The 10,198-nt window shown below is 34.2% G+C and overlaps 1 long non-coding RNA gene across 1 annotated transcript; it reads left to right on the forward strand.

Moving 5' to 3' along the window:
* Positions 1 to 3,059: 3,059 nt before the first annotated feature.
* Positions 3,060 to 3,841, forward strand: LOC148864832 (uncharacterized). The gene is made up of 2 exons (XR_016109485.1): positions 3,060 to 3,229; positions 3,335 to 3,841. It is a non-coding gene; the product is annotated as an uncharacterized LOC148864832 (long non-coding RNA).
* Positions 3,842 to 10,198: the final 6,357 nt, after the last annotated feature.

Here is a 10,198-nt window from a genome sequence, read left to right on the forward strand (position 1 = left end):
CTCAAAATAAGATCCATTTTAAAGTTTATCTGTGATCTCTTTAGTCCATCTAGAGAAGGCATGAGAGATCTGATCATCAGATGAAATAGGTGATTCAATGTTTAACTTATCCTCATGGCCAGTTCTGTTCCAGTGCATTCCTTCCATATTATAAACCCTTCAACTACATTTGGTTATAGTATCCTGATTGGTAGTCATAATAAAGAAATAGTATTGGGACTGTAATTTATCTCAAGAGAAGGGTTTGAGGGAATATAAATCTTGAGTGAGTTGCTTCATATTTTAATCTTATATGGCATTTGTTTGTGCATGATTCATTTCTAGGTGCGGTATTAATTGTAACAAAGGAGATGTTGAAGGGGATGTTGCGCAGTGAACTATACTAGGATTGGTGAAGTGGAGAATTGTATCTAGGGCTGCAAGTCAGGCCGGGTTAGGTGGGGTTGAGGCCAATCCTAGCCCAACACCAAGTTCTAAACCCCCAACCCTAACCCTAATCTAATTGGACCTTCAATATGACCTATCCAACCCTAACCCTAACCCTAACTCTAACTAAATTCCTTCAACCCTAACCCAACCCAATCCAAAGTCATCTTCAGGTTGGGCCCAACCCAACCTTCTTCCCATCCCTTGAAATTTTGTATAACTTAATCTTAGATCTTAGCTCAACTTCCATTACATATATTTATTTTATATTTTATTAGTATTTATTTGATGTTTTTATCATGGTTTTCAATCCATCGTTGACCCAGACAGTTGGACCATTCGGCTCGGGAACCATCTAGGCAACTGGTTCTGTTTTACCCCAAAATTGGTCATTGGCCAAAGATCGTTGAATCGATCAAAGACCTGTTGACTTAGGCGGTCGAATTGTCAACCTGTTCAATGGCTTTTGGCCATTTTAAATTATATTTTTATTTTTTAATTTATTTTGTCAGAACGGGTTGTCTATTTGGACCAAACGGTTGAAACATTGACCTGGAAATCGGTGGCCAGAACGGTTTCGATTCTGAGTTGTTTTAAAACATTGGTTTTTATTGGTTCTTTAAGTACAAAATAAAAAAAAAAGAAAGTGTTTGAAATGACTATAGTTTATTATGATGACTTATAATAGATCTTTTATGGGCAACAAGCTATGGTGGCAAACAACAAAGAGGCAAGGTTTTAAAAAACTAACTCGAAATGGAACCGTTTTAGTTATCAGTTTTTGGGTTAGCGATTCAACCGTCCGAGTCGAACGGTTCGGGTGGTTTGCATTAAGGCAGGATAATAAATAGTATATGAGAAACAGAGAAAGGAGGAGTGGAGAAGAGAGCCTTTTGTTGGTTGAGAAAGAAGAGAAGGAAAGGAAGGAAAGAAAGAGGGAAGGATGGAAGAAGGAAGAGGAGGGGAATGGATTCGACGCTCATCGATGACGGTGACGACGATAATAGAGCAGATGATAGATTTCAGATTTGAGATACGAGTTATCGCATCTCAGATCTGAGATTGTTTTTTCGTTTTTTTTGAGATCTGGATCTGAGATCTGAGAAAACTACAACTTTCTTCTTCTTCTTCTTCTTCTTCTTCTCTCTCTCTCAGTCTCTCTAGATATTAGATCTGAATTTGTGTCTCAGACTCAAAGTTTCTCCCTCTGTAATTTCTCAAACCGTGAATCGCTGTCAGGGTCAAACGAATCGATGGTTCGACCGCCCGGGGCAGCAATTTTCTGATAAAGTTAACGGTTTTTGACCCAAGAGCGGGTCGGGGGTGAAACGGAATCGGTTGCTTGGATGGTTTCTGGGCAGAATGGTCTTACATCAGGGTCAACGATGGTTCAAAAACATTGCAAAGAGGAGATAAATAATAAAATGTTATCAAGGTTTTAGTATTTCCAAATATGATTAAGTGAAGTGATTATCTTAAATTAAATAAATGATAGTATGTGGTGGTCGCTATACAACTATCATGCATCTAAATAAATCAATGTATGATATAATCATCTAAATAAATATATGATATAATTATATATATATTTATATTTATATTTATATATATGATATGTACTATAGAGTTGGGTTCGGGTTGCTCGAGGAGTTAACCCTAACCCAACCTGAAATAAAGTCGGGTTTATAAAATTCAACCCTAATCCTAACCCAAGCATCAACCTGATCTGACCAATCCGACTTTTACGGATTGGGTTAGGTTTGGGTTCGGGCTAACCCAGCCCAAGTTGCAGCCTTAATTGTATCCAAAGTCTTGTGTGATTGGAAGATATCACTCAATCTAAAAGAAAATTTTAATAAAATTGGCGAAGCTAACAATTTTATATGTAGTAGAATGGAGAAATGGCCAAAAATAAGTGTAGCATGATAGATATGAATGCCCGCCCAGATGGATGTGCAGGAAACTAAAAATAAAAAAGAAACAGAAATAAGCATGCTCATAGGATTGTAGGATCAGCCCTTATATAGGTGATAAAATGGGGGAAGTTGTAAAAAGTTACGAGGGTGTAAAGGACCTAGGGGCAAGACAAAACGGACATAGGTTGAACCGTTGAAGTTGTGAGAAATGATGAGTGCCCAGAATGCACTAAATAGAGTGGAATGGCAGAATAGGATTTTGAGTTCATGGTCGGCTCTCATCCTAAAGGAATGCTTGATGTTTTTGTACAAATTAATATGCCTATATTACCTTAAAAAAATATGCCCTATTTAATATAGACTTTAGTCTTTAGTCGTGTTCTTTAATTTTGCGTGTAATTTTGTCCTCGTGAGAAATGGTGTGTGAATTCTAATTGTATATGTCCTTTTTCTCATTTTCAGTTTCTTGAGTTTTATCTTCATCCTTCCACATCTATCTTACAGACCTACATACAGATCTATTGAAAGCTCTCTCATTATAAGTCAAAAGTGTAAATGACACACCGTTCCCTTCTAGAAAGAAAACAAAGGAGAAAAGTTTTCATTTTCAATTTCTACCTAAGAAGAAAAATAAACAAATCTAATCCTGAACTGATACTTTACTGACTTATTTTCAATCTAGACACAAATAGGAAACTGAATCCATAAGTCTGGCAGGGATAACTCCTTTGATGATGCAATCAAACTCGAACTCGAACACTCGGGGCAAATGTCTCTGACTTATCTAAACGAGTATTTGGGAGTGAAGCTAGCAGCTAGAGGGGTGGATGATGGTAGCTAATAAAGGAGAATATGTTGATGGTGCAATGTCAAGTTGATTGCCAGAGGTTGCCCCTACTTCTAAAAATTGTGAATATTTGAGGATGAAGCAGGTATTAATGCAGGATTTTTCAGGATCTCCTCTAATTGGGCTTCATACTTGTACTTTTTAGGCCATAATTTGGAGTAGTTCTACGATCAGAGCTAAACATCCTCTTCGATTGGTCACGTTCTTATCAAATCAAAGAGAAACGGAGAATAGAGGAGAGAAACAACGGTAATGACCAGTTACAAGTATCTCGCAGAATCTACCAAGGCCAAGACTGCATTTGGTTTTAAGGAGTTGTCTCATTTTAGCAGTTAAAAAACTCTGTTGATATGGGCATTTTCAGCCTAAGTAGTAGAGGACATGGAATTATTCTTCTCATAGAATCCATAGGAAGTAGATGAATGATTTTCGTGTTAATTCGTCAGGCACATTTTTCTAATGGGGATATGAGAAGCAGCGCAGGTTCTGATCCTTCTTGGATAAGAACTCATTGTGACCGAGGGAGGAGAAATGTTATTAACAAGCGTGGCTTTACTATTTATGCTCTTGGATTTAGAGTTAACTATCGTGTTGTCCTGCAAGGCTGTAAGAGTGAATTCATTGATCAATTAAATTGCGGAATCACATAGTTCATCCATGACCAGGGGGAATGTCTTGGTTTTCTTCCTCATAATCCTCATATTGTCATAATGTATGGTCAAGATTGGGATTAGGGTAATGGAGTAACGATTGTCTGGTAGAAATATAGAATTTTGTAAAATCTAAAGAATCTGAAAGCTTGAAATCTAAGAGCAATGGTTTTCAGGTTTTTTAGAGCTCATTAAGAAAGCTTCTTATGGTTCTCCTTGAAACTTTTGAAGCTCGCTATACTTGTTAGCTCATTAAGAAAGGTTCTTATGGTTCTCCAATCTTTCCTATCTGAGCCCAGCCCACATTGTAATTTGATGAATTTAGGTTGGGTTTGGGCCTGGACCGGGTTTGGATTGGTCAATGAATCACTTTAAGATTATACATGTATGCATTTATGCAAATATATATGTATGTATGTACGAAAATATAAATGTATATATGTAAGTATGTATACAAATATCAATGTGTATAGTTGGGCAGGCTTGGGTTGGGACAAGGTCGAGCTACCTTAGGGCTAGGCTTGAGCCCATAAAAAAAAAAAAAAACTTGAATTCTTGAACTCGATACCAGCCTGAGGAATGAAAATCCAAACCCAACCCATGTAAAATTACGGACTAGGCCTGTTCAGGCTTGGGCTATGCCTGTCCAAGTTGCACCCCCTACCCCTCCGTTTATATTTGTAATAAATGAAAGCACCCAAAATGCCCTTTTTTGCTTGCCTTGTTTGCCCTAATCCAGTCTACACTTTCACTTGGCCTCTTGTTTACAAAGGTAGATGGTGCCAATTGTGTAGAAATCAGGAGCATTCTCCTGTCATTAATTCTGCCATCAACTTACTGAAGTCCTGTGTTGCTTTCAGTTCCAACACCCCCTTATAACTCTGTCTTATGGCCAAATGGCTTAGCTCTTCAATTGCTCTTTGCTTACTCAACATGGTCGGTATCTTGTCATTAAACCGGAGTCCCTTTGGACTAGAGTCATGAAAGGTGTGTACTTTCTCAGGGGACTTCTGGCATTCGAGAAGAGGAAGCAGACCATCTTGGGCATGAGAACTCAAAACATTTTTACAGCATTAGAGTTTTGTGCCTAGAGTGCTTTGAGAACTAATCTCTTTCATTTGTCTTTACTCTGCCTACATCAACCTTCGGTATGACTTTGTCCATTCTTACCTTCCTTCCATGGTGACAGCAAAGCTGAATGCAAGTAATTTCTTGCCTAAAAGGAGCAAATTTATCCTTTTATCGAGAATTGGGTTCATACTTTTCAACCCTAACGCAAACTTTAACCTTACCCGACCCAACCCGTCCCAAGTTTCAGTTTCAGCCCTAGTGTGCATCGAATGCTAATTCTACAACCCTAACGCAAACTTCAAACTTTTGCACATTGGAAACCATCACTTCTACTGATGTAAAGTGAGGAAAACGTGTTTTTTTACTCTTCTGTAACAGATTACTTGGTCTGGAAAATATCAATACAGTGTGGCATAACTTTATTCATGGTTAGGACTTTGAAGAGATGATAATGGTCTGCAAAATAATAAGAAATTCATTTATGAAACAAGCAAGTCTATATGTCGTCTTTTTGTCATTCACAGGTTTAAATGTTCTTCTTCCAAGTTCCAACAAAAAAAAAAAAAAGTGTCCATGTGATTGTGTTTATTTACCTTGAACACCGAAAGCTTCTATTTAAATATACTTCTGTGTTGAATGTGTTCTTCACAGGAAACAGATAAGGGACTGGCATATATACTTGCCACCGATTAGACAATGGCCGCTAGAGGTCTTAGCGGCAAAGGTTTTCTCTTTCTCAGATCAGGGAAGAAACAGTGGCAAATGACAAATGGTTTTTTGTCAAATGCTGGAAGAAGCAACGGCAATGGTTTTCTCTTTTCATACAAACTATTAGGGCTTTGGGTTGAAGAATAACGGGGTAATTTTGGGATTTTATAAAATGATCGAACATAAGAAAGGTAAAATAGTAAATTAGCAACGTCTTCTAGTCAAGTTAGTGATGTCACTGACATGGTGAGTTTTGGACCCTTTGAAAAGGTATGATGAGTTTAAGAGAGATCGTGAAAAGTCACGAGTTTAAGAGTTTTGGACCCTAAGGGCTTGACTCCCCAAACTCTCGCTCTGGGATTTACTGCACTTAGGGTTGTTAATGGGTCAGGTCTAATCCGATAGATCCAAACGGATTGGCCTGGTTCTGGTTCCAAGAACTGAAACTAATGGGCCAGTTTCGGGTCTTGATAAAATATTCCGATTGTTATTGGTTTAGAATCGATTTGACCCATCAGATCAAATTCGATTATCCCTAGAATCGATCGATTTGATTTTGGATCTACAAATTACAGATTTTATTGGGTCTGATTCATTTCTGAGTCCTTAATATGTTATGCCAGGTTGGTTCCGATTCTAAGTAGTCCACCGACCCATTGACAACCCTAACTGCACTTTGTTGCGCTGAACTTATGCACTTCAGGTTTCGGATTCTTGAAGAGATATGGGACGAAAGAAATGATAGCGTGCATATTTTATGCATCACGTTTTTTCCGTGCTAGTTGCCTCATTCTTGAACAACGTATTCTTCAAGAACTGTTGCTTTATTTATTCTCTATAAGATTAACTTATCTCGTTTGGCATCACTGTACACCAAGACAGAATAATCTAATAGAATAATAGAATGATTCCAAAGAAAGCAGTGTTAGGGTTTTCATATGGATATACTTGTACACATAATAATAGAATGATTCCAAAGAAAGCAGTGTTAGGGTTTTCATATGGATATACTTGTACACAGCAGATAAAGTGACAAGTTGTGTTATTATTATTATTTTTTGGTATGGTTTTAGGTGAAGATAAGAGTGGAAAATATAAGGAAAAACAGATTGTAGGTACACCCTTTCTTGGCATGCTTTTTCTTTGATATTTTAATTTATTTTATTTTATCACTAGCGGGGGCCTGTGTGATGTATGGACTTTTTAAGAGAAAACTAAACAATAGAAACAAATAAGAGTAGACAATTGTTTTTACAATTTAACTTTTTAAATAGTTAATAATTATTTATATTTTTATATACTATTTTTTAATATTTTTTTTTCAATACAAAGTAACAATAATTAATTTTAGCAATTCATCAAGTTGATGAAAACAACCAGCTTGACCCAACTTGACTTGAGTTAGTTGGTTTTACAAAAAAATAACAATAATTAATTTCATCTAGGGGAATTCATGAAACCGATGAAACTAACCAAACCACCCCGAGTTGGTTAGTTTTCTAGTATTTCTAGTTAGTGTCGATTTAGCAATTTCTTAGTCGACCAGGTTGGGTTAATTTCGGTTTGGCCATTTGTAAACCAACCAAAATCAAACTAATTTAATTATATATATATATATATATATATATATATATATATATATATATATATATATATATAACATGTATGTATGTATGTATATATACATGTAATTAATATAATTTTTAATATGGAAAAGTGGGAAAATTCCTACACTTTTTTAGTTTAAAATATTTTATATTATAAATTTAATTTTTAAGTTTAAATCTTTTGAACCAAGTCACCAAACCAAAAACCGACCCAAACTGACACTAATGTATTCAACCCGTTCTTGATCTGATCGGTTGAACTGTTCGAACTGTTACTCGGGCCTTGATTTTGGGTCCAATTCTATTGAAACAAGTTCTTCGGTAAAAAACTATTGACTTGGACAAAAACTATCTAACCAAGATGATTAACTGTTGACCCATTCGACTATAAATCAACCATTTGACGTGAGCTAACCTCTCTTACCTATTCGAAACAAATGCAAATGGAAGGGCAGTTTCAGTTTCTAAGGAAATTATTGGTAATTTTTTAGTTCTACCATTTATGGAAATTTTGTGATGATTACTAATAATTTATTATTGGGTAGATCATGAATTTTGGTAGTTAAAGTAATGTTTTGAATTTACTAATAATTTTGTTCTAATTTCTGCTAATTCCTTGACATTTATTTATGAAAATTTTGTCTAATTATCAGTAATTTGTGGTAGTTTATGATAATTTGTTAATTTATTGTATTTTTAGAAAATTTCTGGTTACTTATTATGGTTATATTATTTAAATAACTTGATGTAATTTCTAGCTATAGTAATTTAAGATAACTTTTCAATAACTATAAGTAATTTTGTGTTAAGTTTTGGTAATCTATTAATATATAGTTTCAGGACAATTCTTCTATTTTATTATATTTTTGATAAATTTCTACAAACTCATGATACTTTATTGTATGATAATTTATTGGTAATTTCTGGTAATTTATTGGTAGTTTTTTTCTAAGTTCTACTAATTTATAATAATTTATTATTTCACTAAAAAATTATGTAACTTATGTGTTTCGATATTCCTACTATTTCATGATAATTTATTTTTATAATTATTGATAATCTATGGTAAATAATGCTAACTTATTTTGGTTATATTAGTTGATAATTAGTGCTAATTAAAAAAGTTGTCATGAATAATTTTGGATAATGATCAATATTATTAATGTTTTTCTAAAAATACACAACAAATTATCAAAAATTATAAATGATTTTCAGAATAATTATATTAATTTTTACAAATTATCATGAATAACTTTTGACAAGTATCAATACTATTTATATAATTAATAATTATTGTTAATTACTGCTAGTTATTTCAGAAATAATTAATAATTAGTGATGACCTTTAATATTTTCAGAAATTGTAAAAATTTGTAGTAAAATGTCAAGAAATAGAAAATTACCAATAATTATTCACTAAGATTATCACAGATTATCAAATATATACTATCATGAATAATTTTTCTAAAAATTATCTTTAATTTCTAAAAATTCAACTATTAGTATTTTGAATAATATTAATTATCATTAACATAAATTTTTTATGTTAGTTTTTTTATAATATTAATTATAAGAAATAATTAATATTATTAACCATTTTGATAAATTTTTATATCTATTAATGAGTTAAATAATTACTATGGATTTGTTATTTTATGGAGGGTAATGTAATAATGGTTTTGTTAATATTATTTAAAAAAATTTGTAGTTCTGATATTTAATATTAATTAAATAATTTTTATGAATAGTTTACTGTAATTTTTTTAGAGTAATAATGTTTTCTGTAAAATGGTAATTAGTAATTAGTATTAAATACTGTTAATAGTTTCAAAATTATTAATAATTACTACTACTGGTGATAGTTTCAGAACTATTAATGGGTAAAAAAAAAAAAGAACTGTTTGATTCGGGCGTGGGTTGAATGGGCCTAGAAGATGGCCTATACTGGTGGGTAAACCACCAAATATAATTAAGGAAACATGGACTTGGATTCGGAGCCGGTTGGGTTATCTATGACCCGCCAAAAACATTGTCTTCTTCACCCGTTTTTGAGCTATAGTGGTCGCTTAACTGGGGGATCACAGGAGCAAAACATAGTGGTATCAGTATTGGAACAGCTCGTTCTTTCGCAATAATTTTGCTTCCAGAGAGACCCAAATACTAGGTTGGCCAATATTTTCATCAAAAACGTCAAATATCAAGTTTTCTTCACTGTTTTGTTAAATTACAGTGTCGTTTTTCACAGAGATTTAGCAGCCAAAGAGACCCAGATACTAGGTTGAGCATTATTTTCATAAAAAACTATTGAAAACTTAGTGTGGAGACATAAGTGAAAGTGAGTTTATTCTTAATAATGGAGGAGATCAAAGTGCTGCAACGTGAGTGAACCAATCTGCCCTTGCTTCAGCCTGGCCTGATTTTTCGTTGGTAAGGTGAGAGAACGATGGGAAGAAAAAAAAAAACGATGAAGGAAGAGGGAAGAAAAAAAATACAATGGGGGAAGAGGAATATAGAAAGTAAACCGCGAGCCTATTACCTGGTGCATCCAAAATGGTGAGGGAAGAAGGAAGAAGGAAGAAACAGAGCAATATTTTTGTCAATGAGGTTGTTTCAAGGGATATAGAGAACTTAATTTTTTGTCCAAATCCATCTCCAAAATGGTGAATGGGATTGGTTTCCAAGGATAGTGACTAGTGAATGGATTAAACGATAAGGAGAAAGCATAGTCCTGTTGGCCCTGTTTTCCTAATTTGTCACGTTGCTTAGGAATTATAAATTGGATCGGGCACGATGAGGTATTGATATAAGAGAGGGAGATGAGACTGATGGGGTGGCTTCTCAGAGAGCAAAAAAGGCTAAAGCAAAAAGGGATAAGAGAGAAAGGAGAGGCCATCTCACGTGGCCTGAACTACTTTAGTATATATATAGATTTGAAACAACTGATGAATCATGCATTCATCTCATGCCTTAGTC

Source organism: Nelumbo lutea, chromosome 3, assembly GCF_056320005.1.
Source record: "Nelumbo lutea isolate HS-2025 chromosome 3, American lotus-T2T, whole genome shotgun sequence".
Classification (NCBI taxonomy): Eukaryota; Viridiplantae; Streptophyta; class Magnoliopsida; order Proteales; family Nelumbonaceae; genus Nelumbo; species Nelumbo lutea.